Source organism: Mustela putorius, unplaced genomic scaffold (assembly GCF_011764305.1).
Source record: "Mustela putorius furo isolate JIRA1106 unplaced genomic scaffold, ASM1176430v1.1 tig00001082_pilon_pilon_pilon, whole genome shotgun sequence".
Lineage (NCBI taxonomy): Eukaryota > Metazoa > Chordata > Mammalia > Carnivora > Mustelidae > Mustela > Mustela putorius.
The window spans coordinates 140782-159717 of NW_025421562.1; the positions used below are offsets into that span (position 1 = coordinate 140782).

Genomic DNA, 18936 nt, shown 5'->3' on the forward strand with positions numbered 1-18936 from the left:
AGAAGAAGAAGAACAAGATATACTAACAGGTTCAAATCAAACAAAAGGTTCAGTACAAAAGGTTCACTGAGGGGTCCCAATCCCACACTGCAGTGAACTTTTCAAAAAGTACAACTTGAGTTTGATAGTATCAAGAATACCTACAATCATCTAAAAAGGCTCTCTTAAAAACTTCTCCCTTTCTAACCAAGTATCTGGTACAGAGGCCATATTTTCTTCATGTGCTACAACCAAAACAACATCTCACAACTGATTAAATGCAGAAGCATATATAAAAATCCAGCTGTTTTCTATTAAGCCAAGTATTAATAGATATAGAATTTTTTTAAAAGCCACCCTTAATTGCTAAAGTTTTGTTTTGGAAAGCATAATTATCTTCACTAAAAACGTTATTTATGTTAACATGTAATAAGTTTGTTGTTATTTTTAATTAGTAAATATTTCTCAGGTAATAATGTCTCAGATTTAATTTCCAATAGGGTAAAATATCTGTAGGTAAAAATAACCTACACATGCAAAGCTTTTCAAGGTCCTCAATAAATTTTAAGAGTCTGAAAGAATCCTGAGACCAAAACATGTGAAAACCACTGCTTACCCGGCTGTCCTACTCATTTCAACTTGACAACTGTGCCCCCTTTAAAAAAAAAAAAAATAATAAAGATTCTCATTTGGTTGTTATAGGAAGTAACTATGTAACACAGTAGCTAGTGGTCTAGGCTCAGGAACCAGATAGAGGGGAACTCAAATCCTGGTTCCACTACTTACCAGTTTTTCTGTGCTGACCAGTTATCGAATGTCAGCCTCCCTTGATTCCTCACACACATAAGATGGATATAATTGTGCTTCCTATCTTTTTTTTTTTTAAGATTTTATTTATTTATTTGACAGACAGAGATCACAAGTAGGCAGAGAGGCAGGCAGAGAGAGAGGGGGAAGCAGGCTCCCTGCTGAGCAGAGTCTGATGTGGGACTTGATCCTAGGACCCTGGAATCATGACCTGAGCTGAAGGCAGAGTTTAACCCACTGAGCCACCCAGGCGCCCCTGTGCTTCCTATCTTACAGGAATTAAATGGTAGCACTTGTTAAACTCTTAAATCCAGAATTATCACTATTACAAGAATTCACACTGCTTTTTAAAAATAATATGGCACTAATGTAATGATGAGAGATATTCTAAAGCCTTGAAATTGTCTTCCTTTGCTCATCAGGAAGTTCCCTCTTTTCCAAACATAATACCAGTCCCATTTCCTCCAGACTCACCTTAATGATGTCGTGTGTAACAGATTTCTAAAGCCTTTAGCAGCATTAAACATTGTTATTTTTTTTTTTTTTCAGACTCGCCTTTATGAGAGTATTGGAAAGCATGTATTGGGCCTATGATTGGACAGGTCGATTTTCATGTGACATCTCTGTAATCACATCCCACAATTGGGAAAAGGCCCTATTACAAACGCTGATTCAAAAGAGTTAACATGAGGGGGCCTGGGTGGCTCAGTTGGTTAAGCAACTGTCTTCAACTCGGGTCATGATCCTAGAGTCCTGGGGTCGAATCCCCACATTGGGCTCCCAGATCCATGGGGAGTCTGCTTCTCCCTCTGACCTTTTACCCTCTCATGCTCTCGCTCACTGTCTCTCTCTCAAATAAATAAATATTTTCAAAAATTAAAAATAAATTAAAAAAATTTTTAAAAAAAAGCAAAGAGTAAACATGAGCAGGCGAGCAAAGCAATTTATCAGGCACTGACTCTGATGATGAGCTTGGCAATTATCTAGTGATGACTCTCTTAGGTTTCGAAATTGCTTTTGCTGCAGGTACACAACGTAATGGACCCAATTAGGGAACATTCTTCGTCAACGCATGCTTGAGCTCAGACATTGTAAGTTGCAGAACATATGTAACATGTTTTTTTGGTTTTTGTTTTTTTTTAAATTTTTTATTTATTATAAACATATATTTTTATCCCCAGGGGTACAGGTCTGTGAATCGCCAGGTTTACACACTTCACAGCACTCACCAAAGCACATACCCTCCCCAATGCATATGTGACATGCTTTTACGTATTCAGCCCAAAAAAAAAAACACTGTCACAGAAAATTTGCATAATCATCACAGTTGGACCTATGATAATGCTAATTCCTTATTCAACGTAATTGACAAACAGCAGGAACTTCTTCATATGTAACTCAAGGAGCCACATGAATGTACTTAGGTTAATATTTTATCAAGGATCCCTGTAGCTAATTACAGTCCGATACAGTTTACTTTTCAAAGCCTCATCCACCTTAAAGAACTTAGGGTCATCATTAAAATTGGACACTTATTAATTTACTTTCAAGTGTGCTGATTCTTTCCTGTCATTTCCATTTTTCTATTGTCCATCTAGTGGCTTTTATTTCTAATTTTGGATATTGTATCTTTGGCCATAAAATTTCCATTTGGTTCTTTTTATAATTTGGTTCTCTGCTGAGAACTTCTATCTTTCTGTTCAAGTGTGTTTATCTTCACCTCATGGAGCATAATTGTAATAGTTGCTTTTATGTCTGATAATTCCAACATCTGGGTTACCTCGTGGCTGGTATCTCTTGATGGACTTTTTCCTTGGAAATGGGTTACATTATCCTGGTTCTTCTTTCTTAAGCAATTTTGGATACTGGGTTGTATCCTTTTCCTGAAAACCTGAAAAACATTTTCCTGAAAAACATTTTATTTGCCGGTTTGTTTATTTGTTTAAGCAAGTAATCAACACAGTCAGGCTCAGACCACAAATTCTCTATCACCTTCTGTTAGTGGTGGTTCCGATCTCATTTTCATTTTTTTGTAGACTTTGCTATGGTTCTTTAGGTCTGTCTTGAGCACGCCCGTTCCAGACTGAGCTCAGGACTTGGAGAAGTTCGTATACACAATGAGAGGGTCCCCCATCCCAGCTCTCCCCGTTCAGGATTTTCCTCCTTCCCTTAACCCACACTCTCTGGCCAACAGGAGACACTTTTCCTGGTTTCCTCTGGCTAACAGGTGGATTTCTCCTAGAGTTTCAGCCGCTCGTGTCTCCATGGCTGCACAGCCCTCAAGTGGGATGGACCCCTGCCACAAAGCTGTAAGACAAAAGAAAGAAAAAAATAAAAGCAAATCATCCTCATATAGGGTGCTTCTCCGAGTCTTAAGCCTCCTTCCCGGTCTGTCTGCTTGTGTTTCCTTCTCAGAGTTCTTAGGTATTTGCTTCTTTGCATTTGGTCCAGTTTTTGACAACCACAGCAGAAATGGCCTTGAGTGGTTCTACTCCACCTTGGTTGGAATCAGAAGTTCCCGCATCTACTTCTCCAAATTTTACCTTCCCCTGCTTTTCCACGCCACTCACTGTGCTCTAGCCTTTCTCTTCTTATAGTTTCCAAAAGGGCTAAGTTTGTTCCCGCAACAAGCTGTTGTACTCTCTCTTCCTTCTCCTCAACTCTGTTCGATGCTATAAAAGGTCAGTGACCTTATCTGAGCTCTACAGCACCATCATTCCAAGTGGACATGCTAAGCACGCGGCATACACCTGACAGGCCGCTGGTTGACCAGCTTAATGGAGAACGAATTACTTTAAACCACAGCGCATCTCTAAGTTCAACCACAAGTAAGGTACAAGTTTTTTTCAACAAATTTAAGGCCAAACTGGCCCCATCTTGCTCTCGTTCTGGGTCTTGCTGTAAAAACATGTGTCAACCCCTCACCATCGTACCTATCAAGAACCTTGCAAGGATGCGGAGTTCTCTTTCATGGTACGAACACCTGTTAGACATTTCTCTTCTTCATTCATTTTGCAGGACTCAAGGCTTGTAATAAAATGGGCTTTTCTTCTGCCCGCGATAAAGGATATTGGCAGGATTCCATTACTGATTGTTTATGCATTCGTTGTTTGTGTTGTAAACTTGATTATGTGTACGAGGGGGCCTAGTGTCCTAGTGTGGTCAAGAAGCATAGTTCCAGTGGGCTCCAGTTCCGTTCCCTCCTTACTAGTTGTGAGGCCTGGGCAATTCGAATACTCTTTCAGGTTTTGTGCATAAACTGAGGTGAAAACCACCCACCTTGAAGGGTAGGGTAAAGCCTGGCAAGCATCTGCCGCCGCGGGGCTGGCACAGCGTTTCCCTCGCTGCCCTCCAGTACTAAGGGATAGCAGGAGCTCCCCGAGCCCTCTTGTCTTCCCTTTTTTCCTTCTCTTCCCACTTCAACTTCCTGCCTTTCTGATCTGTGTTTTGGTCTCCAGGTAGGTGACTTATCACAGGACTCCTATGAGTTTCAAATCTGTATCTTCAGGTTTTCTGAGGTAGAACTGTGTAGAAACTTCCTTGGGAAAGATTCGAGCAGCCTAAGGTTTTCAAGTACTTGTATAAAAAAAATTCAAAACCAAATACTCAAAATAACTTTCTTTTTAAAGAAAAAAAAATACTCTCCATAGGAAAGCATTTCTGTTTTTATGTCCATCGGTAGCCAAATGGAACATGATATAGACATTTCCAGTGCCCCAACTTTGGTTAAATGCACAGGCCTGAAAGCAATTCATTAATGCACACACATCAAGATGCTACTAACAAATTCATTAATATCCAAGAGTCATTCCTCTATGTCAAAGTCATCCAAGGCTGACATTACTTTCATTACAGTGAACTGTGAGATTTCATGGAGAACTATTTGCCTGAATCAAACTATTTGAAACCCTGAAGTTGGACTCCAGCACTCCAAAATTTAAGGCATCCACCCACCCACCCAATGCACATTTATAAAACTTCCCAGTAGGGCAGTTTAGTGAGAGATGAAAGTAAAAACTGAAAGGCATTTGTCAACATAAGATATCATGTGGACAGCTGTATAGAGTGGGGAGAAAAATCCCGAAGGTGCACGTCAACTGATGCCAGTGAATTACAGGCTAATATAGGAAGCCACACAGGAACATTTTCAGAATTTCGCTGCGGTGAACAGTTGACAATCTGCAACACTAGAGCCTTGTTCCATTCCAAACAAAACCTCTGACTCTTTCAAGAACAGATGAGAAACCACATGCAACAAGAGACATAAATTATATTTAATTAAAAGAATGAAAAAAAATATAAATCCTTGTTAAACACTTCGTTTAAAAATACACAGCTTTATTTTATAACTTGGTAATGCTCAAAGATGGCAGCCGACTTCACTCATTCATGTAAAAATATTCTTTAAATGTCAATCAATACATTTCTAAGTTATGTGTTGCCCTGCCGCCGAATTTTTTTCACCAAAATCCTCAAATAACTACCAAAGAAGAGCTGCATGTTTTGTTAGAAACCCCCCATTATATTAAACATGGTGAATTCCAGAGCTGAAGGTGAACCACGCATGAAATACTGTCTCGTTGAGATGCTGGAAGTCACACAAGCACAGATTTCAAAACAATTGACTGATAAATAAGCAGTAGCTTTCCCTTTTGGGCAGGTGTCAAATCAATTCAGACCAAATTGAACACCTGTTTGGGAACTATAAAAACTGAAAAGCTCATCCTTCTCCAACCTCGCAGGATGTGGAAAGGCAATAGTGAAATGAACTATTGCATGGTGTCTCATAGGTTCTGTTTAAACCACTTAACACGCAATCCCAAAATGCACGTTTTTAAAATGGTTTTTTGAGGAGACAGATCTACAATATTCAGCTTGTCTATGCTAAATAAACGTTAACTATCTTACTTACTCACTTATCACCCTGATGCTAACAGGATCTACACATCATGAGGAATCCGGGGTCTTGGACAGGGCTCTGCACACGATCTGCACCTACAGCACTAAAGTCACTGATCATTGTCTGATGTGACTCAACGCTTTACAAATACGTGTCGCATATACTAAACTTAAAGGCTATGAGTATGCATAGTACAAACTTCACTTCTTAAAGAATACACATGAATATGCAGAAAAAAAATGATTGCAGAGTCACAGAAAGTATCCACAATGGCCATGTCTCCACATGGTCGAATTATGAGTATTTTATTATTGTTGTTATGGGCAAGGATTCTCAAAAGAGCTAACTGAAGAACCAAAGGGTATTACCACCAATGAAATTATTCGTCCTTTCCTGTTTTCACATTATCTATTTTTAAAGTCACTGGCCAATAGGAATTTGCCAAGAGTGGATAGCAACATTCTAATACACTTGTAAGAAGGAAGCTCCTTGAAGGATGGAGAAAAGAGCAAGATCACGGTTACAAGAGAATAGACTTGCTCCAAAACCAAAACCAAAAAACAAAACAAAAAACCGATAAGCAACTTAGTCGTTAGGTTTCCTATGGCTCTACAATTTTACAGAAAAACCGGTCTCTAACAGTCCACCTTTAAAAGTTTTAAAATACTGTCCTTATACCTGTTTGGACTGATGCTATCTATCTCCATTCAGAAACTTTTCTCTCTGTGCTCGTTAACAGCACGGCCCATCAAAACCTAGACTTCAGTCATCAAGATGCGTGGCTTGTTATCTGGCAGGAATTAAAGAACAAAAGGAGTTGGACATCAGCAACAAATTCCGGAGATTTAAGGGCTTGATGTTTCATCTGCCTCTGGGAGCCTGCAGGTAAACACGGGTGGTTTTTACTTCTCAGTAGAAATGGTGGTGGCATTCACTGAATCCCACGAACGCAAGAGACAGTGTGGACAACACGCAAGAACAATGCTCCTACATCTCAGACATTGCCAAGATCCTCTTATGAAACCCAGTACTTAAAACTCCAGGATGGTAACCCTCACAATACCAAATGGAAGTGCATACACAACCACACACATTGCACTTTTTTAGATGATTATACATTATTCACACTTACTGTTTTTTAAAAGCCACACAACAAAATGTAAACCTGAAAGGACATGAAGTCTCACTGTTCCATACACGGTCTGCTTTACTTCTCCCAACATCCCTACAAGCTACACCGTCACCTACTAGATCTTACTGTGCTCCGACAAAAGAGGATACGCCTTAGTCTTTAAACTTTGACTAAGATTAGAAATCACAAGATTAATTCAAGCACACGGAGTCTTTCAGACTACTCAGGACTATCAATATTCAAATGGCACAAGTCATGATGAGTAGATGAGGCTTCCTGTATGTTGATGGCAGTATACAAAGGATGGAAAAGTCACCATGTTTAAATCCGAAGTATCAAATCCATGCGGGGAGATTTTCCTTCAGACATCTGGCTAAGTGGGGGGGAAAAGACAATTTTTCAAGACTCTTAAACTTTTTCAGGACTAGAATGTTATTTCATGTGCCTGAAACAACTTACTAAGTGTTGGCTGCGGCCCTAAAAAAAGGCACGTCTCTTATTAAACATGAGTAGTTGGGACACTCTACCCTCAAGCTGACAAAGGCCCATGTTTTCATAACCGCAGGCTTTGAAGAACACGGGGCGGAGGGGTGGGTGGTGGTGTTACAGAGAACCACATCTGGCTGCCTTTTATTTTAAACCTCAATTCAAATGATTTAAACAATTCAAACGACCAGTACTCTCATTTAATAAAACACCCACACAGTGACAAGAATGAGACTTTAATCAGTTTTAAGTGGAGTTTATAACACTAAGAGATAAAGGGTTGTTAACAAACACAGTAACAAACGGACATCTGATTGGTATGAGGCGTTATCCTGCACACGTCATTATGTGTTTGTGTATCCTCAGTGCATAGCATTTTACACACAGAACCACGGCTGCACAGCACGAGAGTATCTGAAGAGGCTGAATCGCAGTAAGGCTGCTGTTTAACAGACTGAAATGTTGAGTATATATATGCTCTAGGAAAACAGACTGAACTGCTGAGCCGGCAGGGTGGAAGGCAGCTCTGCCAGACACTGCGGTTAGAGCCCCCACTTCCGTGCACAGCCCCACCCCTTCCGTCTGCATGCATGACACATGAACAGTATGTAAAGGTACACGAGTCACTTTGTGGCGACCACGGCCATCGTTATGAACATATTGCACACATTTTCTAGAACTAAACATGGAACTTGTACCCTACTTTTTATTTTTTAAAGCTGAAACATTTGATGCTGCCGGTAAACTCTACTTAAGTTTATAACCTGTGCCACAGCAAAGAACGGGGATGCTAGGTATCCAACTGCCCTGTAATAATTATGGCAAAAAAAAAAAAAAAAAGTTTGAGAGGAGCTACAGAGGACTTGGGATGGCACAGGGCCCAACTGTATAAGCTTTCTTAAAGATGATGCCTTCAAGTAACTTCAGACATGTAAGCGGCTGCACATCCAAAAAGTCTAAGTAAGAAAACATTCCAGAAACTCAAAGAGATTACCTACAGAATGCATTTCAGGCTAATTATGAATACTGTCATAAATAAAGTTTTAATTAGGACTCAAAAACCTTTCAGTCATAGCAATTCTTGTCAAATTCTATGGGGATGGTACCTGAAATAAAGGAGAGTAGTATGTATGTATATATATATATATATATATATATATATATATATATATATATATATAATGCCATTTTTCCATTTCCAATGACTACACCATAAAATGTAAGCAAGGCTTCTCAAAAACATTGAAACATTCAAAATCAAAACCCTCATTCAGACCTTCACATTCCAAAGGAAAAATAATAACAGTGCAAAAGCCCATTATAATGTCATTACTGATGACCTGGCCCTCCATGTTACATATTGGAACAACACAAGTTATGTTTTAATATACTGTGCCCAAAACTGTAACAAATAACAGTATTAATAACTATCATCAAAACATGAAGAGTGGATTTTCATTTTAGTCAATTTTCAGCTTTTATGAAAGATAAGATGGCATATAAATTTCAATGCTGAGATCTTAGGAATAGCTGTCTTCTAACTTCACCAATTTAACTTGAGCAGTCAGTCAATTATATATCAATGTTTAAATACAAATGTGTAAATCCTAAGAGCTTTGTTAAAAATGTAAAAATTTTATTTGTTGAATGAAACTGATGAGGTATGGAAAACATGTCAACATTATTTACTAAGAATATTTTAGATGAAGTTCTGCCTTATCTATTTAACCATCAAACTCTATAAATGCTGCTCTAGTAGGTCCTATGCAATCTGTATTTGTAAATTAACTAGGTCAGACCACAGCTAGTGAACAATTTCAGCACCAATAAGTTATTGAAAATGAGATTTTACACCATTAAGAAATAAATTGGCTGGATATTTAAATGTTTCAAGGTTAAGGTACAATTTGAAAGACACCAAATTTCTGGGGGAAAAAAACTTCTTTTTAAATAGTATCTTCACATTAGCTTTACAATAGTAGTTGTACTCTGCTTAGAATCATATGCAGTCTGGGCATATCAAATATATGATATTTAAGAAGCGAAATTGAAGCCCTAGTCCTAAGTCTAGCACTATGAAGAAATGATTCAACACTGCACATTTAAAAACAAACAAACAACAACAAAAAAAAAAAAACAAGAACTATTCTTTCAATAAAAAATCGATAAAAGCGTTATGTGGGACAATTTCTACTGAAAAAGTAAATGCCTTATTATTTGTGCAGTGTTGAAAATTTACTGCAACTCTAATTTCCTTTTTAACACAAATAATGTTCTTTTAAATATAAACATTATATGTATTCAGTATTCAAGTAAAATTCCCTAACAGTTAATGACATTTAAAAAATGTGCAAAACTGCAAAACTCATTGTAATAGAATGTGTAAGGTCAAAAGGGCGGAACGGCTGACAGCTATTGGATTGAATAAGTGCATCATAAATCTTTAAAGAAAAAAACGCTTACTGTAGAATCTCAAATTGAAATTTCCTGTGCAGCATTACAAAATATTTTATATTCAATGAGAAAAAAGAAGCTTGCAGGCAGCACATGAAGCATCCACAGCAGGTATATGATTGAAAACTAATTAAGTGTACGTGGTTGACTGATGTAGGGACTAATAGCATCTGACTTTTCGCACTGGCCTTGATTACACAGGAGATGGAGCAGTCGTTACAATTCAGAAAATGTATTTTAATAGATCATTGTCGATTTTTATAATGTTTCAAGCCCATTCTTTGTTGATAGCCTCCACATTTATATGGTTAAGTCATTGTTGCTGTGTTTCTTATCTATGACCACATTATTTTTATATCCCTTCATTTGTGGATTCTTAACAAGTTGTGGAAGGTTCATTCCTGTACCCCAATACAGAGTCACTCTCTCTAGCTGCCTTTTCTAGCACCAATATGCTTTAAAAAAAATAAAATGCACAAAACAACAAGCAGTGACAGCGGCCAGTTCCTCAAACATCCAGATTAATAACTGTAGCATGCTAAAGAAAGGTGCGTGAAGTAGCTGGAGATGGTATATGGTCCAGAATCCAGCTAACAGATATCCCTTTCTGAGCACTCCCTCCATTCCCCTAACCCGAATACATGCATTAGAATGTAGCAAAACCCTGGAGAAACTCCTCTTAGCCAACTGCAAACTTATCTGTTGCCACAAGTGCAAAGGGGTAGGATGTGAACCTGTGTTATCACAAAACTCTTGAGCCACTTCAGTTGGTGACAGAACACAAAATGAGAAATTCCTACGTATACACATCAGTCTGTCTCCACTTTTTATAAAACTGGAATAAAATGGGAAAGTGCCATCTTTATTTATCCTAATTGAATTTTAAATGTCCTTTTGACACAAAAAGGTATATACATGACACAGCTACACAACCTTTTTTCAACTGGACAACAAGTGTCAAAACCCTGTGGATGTATAGGGTAAAACAAGATTGGTCAGGAAAAGAGAATTGTTCCTATAACTGGTAATCTGACACAATGTCCTATTGCCATTAAAAAAAAAAAAAAGGACCAATTTCAGTTTATTCAAGTTTTTGTTTTTCATGGTGTTTTATCCCTCTTGATTAAAAAAAAATTCAGACTTTTGTAATTTGTGTATGCTGATCTTCATCAAAAGGTTCATTCTCTGGATCAGAGTCAGTGGTGTCAGAATATCTATAATGATCAGGTTCATTGTCACTAACATCTGGTGTTTCAGAAGTTGAACTGCTAGCCTCGGGACTTGACGGCTCCTCTACTGTTTTCGTGAAGTACAGTTTCACCTAGAGAAAAAAGACAGAGTTTAAGTGGAAAATCCATAAATCTGACTAATCTTAAATGACTTAGTAGAGATACATATTTTAACAGATTTGTTTTTTAAAAATGCAATGACAAACAGGATCTTGAAAAGGCAGCTATCTTTTAAATGACCGTCTGCTTCAGATTTCCAATGTTTTCTTGTTATACACTGAAAAGATACACTGGGATGTACTAACATAATAAGCATAAGCTGTAAGCATTAACTAAATAATTCCACTGAAAAAAAAAGCACTGAGACTGAAGTTTGTTGATTAGTTAAAAAGTTTCTTTTCAATAAACTTCAATGTACAAATAGCTGAGATCCAAAAGAATGTTGCACTTACTACCACGCTGAGCCTCAGTGTATTTTCTGACACAAATAACACTAAACAAATACTACATTATAAAAACACTGACTAGCAGCGATGTTTGGGATCCCATCAGCCCTGAAGGTTAAGAACATCAGACAGTGATCTGACAGTGGACAAAGGGCCATTACAGCAGTGCTGGAGAGCTGTCCAACAACTCAGCGAGGCAGGGATTTCCGTCTCCCCGGAGAGGAAGCAGAGGCCCAGAAGGCAGTGGATCTGCTCTATCTACAACCTACCCCTGACCCACTACCTAAAAGTCATCCTCACTTCTCCTCCTCTTACATCCAACATCCGCTCCATCGGCAAACCCTTTTGGGTCCACCCACATGATGCCATCTCTACCTCCTCTGACAGCTTCTCAGTGTGCCCACTGCTACCACGCTAGTCCCTGCAGCCACCACCTCTCAGCTACATTAAACCACAGTGGCAGCTTCTCACTTCATCTCCCAGCTCTGTCCTTGCCTCCTCTCCAGTCTACATTTTAAAGACAAAATTCAGATGACATCCTTCCTGTGCTGGAAACACACCAATGTCTTCACAGTCAGACCGATGTGCTTTAGTCAAAATGGCTGCTTGTCTACTGCTCCTCAAACATGGGAGAATCATTCTGTCTCAGGGCTGTTGTATCTGCCCTTCCCTCCCATCCCAGATGTTTGTACTGCTCACTCATTCCATGTGGGCCTCTGATAAAAGGTCACCTGCTAGAGAGGTCTTCTCTTAACTATTGGGCTAAAAAACACACCAAGATCGTGCTTTATGCCACCTCTGCTCATTTGTTCATCAACACTTACAGCATTATATCTGTTTACTGATAACTGAAAGAGTTTTTAATTTGTAATCACACAAATATATATTCTTGTAATATTAAAAAATATTTAATATTAAAACAATAAAACCAGAGGAAGTCACACCATAAAAGCTAATAATTAAGGAAAACGCAGACATAGTCGATGGAAACCTGTGAATTCTCAAAGACCCTTCTAATCACTTAAAAGAAGTCTAAGATTTAAAGGCACTTAATATTGGATTTATTTTCACTTAAAATATGTAGCCTCCCATTTATTTTTAGGATTGCTCACAATATTCTTATACTTATCAACTATGGGTAGGCTTGCTGCATATTATAAAAATGGAATGAGGCAAAATAAGTAAGAAAATTTTTTTGAAAGAGAAAGAAGGGTATGGTGAAAGGAAGGAGGAAAATCAGGTAGAAGAAGAGAAGGAGGAAAGGAAAGGGGAAGGAAAAAAGGGCAAACTACCATTTGGAAATATTGACAAATCAGATTTTTTAACCTGGAAAATTCTTATCAACACACAGGACTAAAAATACGCACACACATCACATATAGATATAAGTAAGGACCCAAATAATTCCACAATATGAGGAAGTAGAGCTTTATAAAGGGAGTAACACAAGAGCTTGACAAGAGACCTTTCAGACCAACAAGACTGAAGCAAAGGCTACCACACGGAAGGGTAGCCAAATGTGGGAACAGCAGGGGAAAGATGGAAGGTGGGGAGGTCCTCAGGGAGAGAAAAAGAACTGAAAAGACTGGAAGCAGAAGGAGCTTAGCATTTGGAAGAACTGAAGAGAGACCAGATTGGGTGAATCTTGGAGCAGGAGCAGAATGTGGCTAGAGCTCATGTGGGAGGTAAGCCTGGGCTGAATTATGTAGGTCCTTGTAGGTCATATCAAAAAACCACAAGGTCTTTAAAAAGTATAAACATGAGTGATAACACCGTATCAATTATAACAATCTATCTATTTCAAGATCACTCTGAGGAGTTGAGAATAAACTGGAAGGGGACAAAAGTAGGAACAGTTAAGAACATTCCATACGAAATACTATGCAGCCATCAAAAGAAATGAAATCTTGCCATTTGGAACAATATGGATGGAACTAGAGTGTATCATGCTTAGCGAAATAAGTCAAGCAGAGAAAGACAACTATCATATCTCATCATATCACAACCTCATATCATATGAGGAAGTGGTGATGCAACATGGGGGCTTAAGTGGGTAGGAGAAGAATCAATGAAACAAGATGGGATTGGGAGGGAGACAAAACATAAGTGACTCTTAATCTCACAAAACAAACTGAGGGTTGCTGGGGGCAGGGGGGTTGGGAGAAGGGGGGTGGGGTTATGGACATTGGGGAGGGTATGTGCTTTGGTGAGTGCTGATTCAGACCTGTACCCCTGCGGATAAAAATACATGTTTATAAAAAATAAAAAAAATAAAAAAATAAAGAACATTCCATACGAATCATTCCCAAATGACTGAATTCCCTTTAACTTCTTTCTTCCCTCATTCCTATTTCATGTCCCATAAACTGAATTCCCCTTCCCAACCCCTGCCCCAGATTTCACCAAACAGCAACGAAGAAGGGCCGGGGTGGTGGGGGAGGCAGCTTTTTAAAATTTTGTGTGCATCCATGTTAGAAACTCACATTACTGATACCTAAATATTGCTTCTAATTAATACTTAATTTGATTTAAACCTCAGTCACACAAGTCCTTTACCAGCTATATACTACACACAGACACACACACACAGAGTAACCCACTAATTCCTCGAAATGTTTTTAACTTACCTTAAAATTTGGAGAAAAGTATCGGTTGGCCTTGTCTTTGTTTGCTTTGTCAAGATCATTTTTTGTTAGAGTGAGTACTAGATATTCCTTGTCATTATCTGCACGTTCTATACTGCAAATACTATCAATTTCTTGATCACAGAGACTTCCATTTTCTACTTTTTCTGAGGTTTCCTCTGGTCCTGGTATGAAGAATGTGTTTACCCAAAAGTGAAACATTTTGTCCTTTAAAAAAAAAAAAAGACATTAAATTTTTTTTAAAGAAAATATATCACTTATATTTAATACTCATCCCAAGAAGTCAATAAAATAGGTGACACGTCATTTGGTAGTCTGAATAAAGACAAACATACAGACTAATATTTGGCAAGCTACTGGTTATCTGTTGCTCTAATTCACGTATGTTTATTCTTTTTTCAAATTTTAGACAAAAATGTAACTCCACAGGTTCTAAGATAACTTACTTTTGTTTTAAAACCTTAGGTAAAGTATTTCCTTTCTTGTCTAATGTTAGCCTTAAAAAATGTTTGAGTTTGTATATATGTGTGTATTAAATAATCAGAAATGGGTTTTATGGTCTATTTCAACAAGCTATCCATTACAGGGTCACCTGGGTGGTTCAGTCAGTTAAGTGTCTGCCTTCAGCCCAGGTCATGATCCTAGGGTCCTGGGCTCAAGTCCCGCATCAGGCTCCCTGCTCAGTGGGGTCTGGTTCTCCCTCTACAACTCCCGCCCCAAATCCTTGTTCTTCTCTCCCAAATAAATACATAAAATCTTAAAAAAAAAAAAAGTTATCCATTAGAAAATTTACTTTAACAAAAGTTCTTGAAATGTCCGTACAACTTCCCAAAGAAGCAAGGCAGACACATTTCTACTTCAGAAGCAATGCAAACACTAAGTGGCTCCAGTTTCTTAACACTACAATGTGTATGCCTGAAAAACCTCAGAATATGAGGGAAGGAAGACAAGTCATTCTGACTTTTTTAGGTTATAAAATGCCTATTTAAAAAAAAATTACTTCTCTTAAAAATAATACAAGGTCCTGTTAATCAAAAAAAACATATCAATCAGAAGTTCATCACGTCAGCCCTTTCATGACCAACACAGAAAATGTTCTCTCTCTCTCTTCATGACTGGAATTTGACTGACATGGCCCATGTGACAGTTAATGATGTGCAGCTTTATGACATCTTATCTGGTGCCTTGAACTGCCATCAAATCTTTTATTCTAATTTACCTATTAGAACTATTATTCTAATAGTTTTGCTATTTTCCCACAAAGATGTAAGACCTTCAAGTATCTTTCGTTTAACATTCTTTTTATCTTTTAACAGTACCTAGCAATCTCATATGTAAGCCTTTTTTAAAAAAATATTTTATTTATTTATTCGACAGAGATCATAAGTAGGCAGAGAAGTAGAACCAGGCAGGGGGTGGGGGGGGGGGAAGAGCAGGCACCCTGCTGAGCAGAGAGCCTGATGTGGGACTTGATCCCAGGATCCTGAGATCGTGACCTGAGCCAAAGGCAGAGGCTTTAACCCTCTGAGGCACATCAGGCGTCCCTCATATGTTAAGTCTTTAAAAAAATTTTTGTTAACTTCAATTATTTTAGCAAAGTCACTAAGTTAGTAACAGTACATATATTTAACTTAGAGTCAGAAAAAAAAAGCTAGTAATATTTAAATCTTAAAAAATGTGGATTCTGTATAGGTAATGATTATATTAAATCTATTTTTGTTTAAATCACAGCAACATTTATAATAGGTAAGCAAAATCACATAAAATGCAAATAAATATATGTAAAGTAATCCAAGATATACTACAAATATTAATCTAATCTTCCAATTTGTATGTATTAAAGTAACATACAGACAACTGAAAATAAGGACTTACACATTCCTAAAGGTATAGGGACAGAGTGATGCAGGTGCCTATTTTTAAAATTAAAATATAAAATTTTAGGGGCACCTGGCTGTCACATTTGGTAGAGCTTGTGACTCTTGATCTCAGGGTCATGAGTTCAAGCCCCATATTGGGCGTGAAGCCCACTTTAAATAAATAATTAAAATAAATAAATAAATAAATAAAATTTTGTGTGTGCCAGTCTTACAATGAGCAGAAGGGAAAAGATAATTTTAAACACCTGCTAATGCTTCCTGGACTACAGAAAAATTATTTCCCAAAGTTATCAAGATATATTTAACTTTCACTTATACAGAATAGGTAGGAAATGGGTTTCTAGTGAAAAAAAAAAAAAACAGTTTAACATTTTGTCATTTCCCAGCTATATGGCTTCTGGGTATAGGAAATTGTATTTCTTTAGATAAATCAAGGTAGAGTTTAAAGTTTTAATAATAAATGAAACTTCCTTTTTTTTTTAAGCTAAATATCAGGAAAACTAAATCAGTTCTATTACTGAGAATGTCTAAAGAATGGCAATACACTATGTGGTATGTTTAATGAGGCAGTAACAACATACAAAGCTAGAATCTTTTTTCATTATACCCCAAAATGTTGCACCTTAGGCGCACTCATCTCAAATGTTCACACTTCACATCTTAAACCAAGACGGTTTTAAGAATGAGCTCTTGAATTCCCTAACTATGGCTCAGTAAGAAGCAAACCCCACTAACTTTCTGAATCTGTATACTTAATATCACACTTTTATACTCGTTATTACTTCTTTTGTATACTTATCACTCTAAGTAAAATTCGAAATATTCAATAAATTTGAGAAAGCCAAATATAAAATGACATAGTGTCACAAAAAATAAACCAAAATGGGGGGAAAGTGTTTTGTGTCATTACACAAGACCATGGAACAGATCTTATTTATACATATAGAGAATTTTTTTTTTTATAAACCCATGGCCCCTGGACCCTTGCTAACTTTTTCTTGGTAACTGATCATCCTGTCTAAAAAGATGGTAACTGATTTAATGGGGTATGCAATCTTTAATATTTTTATAAAATTTCTCTGCATAACCCAACTTAAAGAAAATTCATTTCAAATTACAATGACATAAGGACTTTTCCTCTAGTAAGTTTTTTTTTTTTTACCAATATAATGGCTCATCAGTGCTATAGTAAGCAAACCATGCGTAGATCTAACAGAAAACCAATTATAATTAATTCAATGAATGGTCAGTCACAAAATATTATCCTGTAATCTCTCCTTACAGAATGATTTCTGCCTAACCAAATATTTTAAGCAAAAGATCTGAGGTTACTCTTCAAAGTATGATTTTGGATATTCTTCCCAATAAAAGTAAAGGGCAAACCTTTTTTAGCATCTTTGTTCTGCTTGTGGAAGAACTCTACTTTGATGTCACCACACACAGGCAAAGGCTGAGGGAAGGGAAAAGTACATGAACTTGTCTTCCCGTCGTGTGGGTCCTGAATTGGAGGAATAGATCTTCACCTTTAGCTGGCAGACCACAAACTGAGGATCTGCATGGTTAAATACATGTTAGCATCATTCCACAGGAAATGCCTTCAAATGTCAAACTGTCAAACACCATTTTAATGGTTAATATTAGCAATACACACAGAATAGTAATTCGGCATCTGTAGCCCAGATCTAAAACACATCAATATTTTTTTAAAAGGTCAGAAAATAGGGCGCCTGGGTGGCTCAGTGGGTGGTTAAGCCGCTGCCCTTCAGCTCAGGTCATGATCTCAGTGCCTGGGATCGAGTCCCGCATCGGGCTCTAAATCCGGCAGGGAGCCTGCTTCGGCCTAGACTCTCTCTCTCTCTGCTCCTCCAGCCTGCCTGCTTCCATCTCCATTGGTGATGTCTCTCTGTCAAATACATAAATAGAAAATCTTTAAAAAATATAAATAAAAAAAAAGTCAGGCAAATATATGCCAGTAACAAAAAGTTTCCCTAATAATTTAAAACCTTCAGCATAAAGTTCTACTTACTGGTTCTACCAGGTACATAATACCTAAATCCCAACAGTAGACTTCTGGACATGTTCATAACAAGCAAACTTTAGCATTAATCTGTTAAAAATCTAATATAAATTAGATTTATAATTAAGATGCAAAAATAATCTTCTGGCACATCTATGAACTGCATGAAAAGTAATCATTTAAAAACAGATATTTGCTGCAGTATTTTTAATGTCTCTACCAGGTAATAAAACCCACAAAAACACAAATCAGGACAGTTTCATAAGACGCATGAGAAAAACAATCTGTAACAACTAAGTTATCAAATTCCATAAACACAAGACTCTATCTATATAAAAATATTACTATCATTTATTTACCTTATAGCTCACATTTAATTCTTAAAGCCATCATCATGAGAAACAGGAAGACAAGAGATTGGAATTTGTCGGCAAAGATAAATTACAAGAGCAAAAACTGTAGCAAAATCCCCCTCCCTCCAAAACACACTCCACTTTCATTAACAAGTATTTTGGCTTTGGTCCCTGTCTGTTTTAAAATAAAGGAAAGGATTATATGTTTTAGTGATTAACCCTTACGAGTAAGTGGATTTGAAGGAAATATGCCAAGACCATCAAGAAATAAAATCATAAGCTTGCAAAAAGTACATGAAAAATTTCATGTGTATTTCATATATATTTATATATAAATATGCAACATATATAAAAACTGGCATAAAATCCTTAACGCTAAAAGGCATCATCGTTAGAGATGCAGAAAGAAGTATCACGTTTTTTATCAATGTGACCAACAAGGTGAGAAAAAGGCAAAAGGCGCATCCCAAGCTAGATGCAACGTTCCCATCAGTAAACACGTATGGGCTTATCCGTGCATATCTAGAGCAGCACCAGCACTCACATAATAACAGAACAAGGTCGCTAACAGCCTGTTGGGTTTTTTCTAATATGAATGTGAGCCATTT

The 18936-nt window shown here is 37.4% G+C and overlaps 1 pseudogene; it reads right to left on the reverse strand.

Moving 5' to 3' along the window:
• Nucleotides 1–10837: 10837 nt before the first annotated feature.
• On the reverse strand, nt 10838–17529 carry LOC123393927 (annotated as a pseudogene).
• Nucleotides 17530–18936: the final 1407 nt, after the last annotated feature.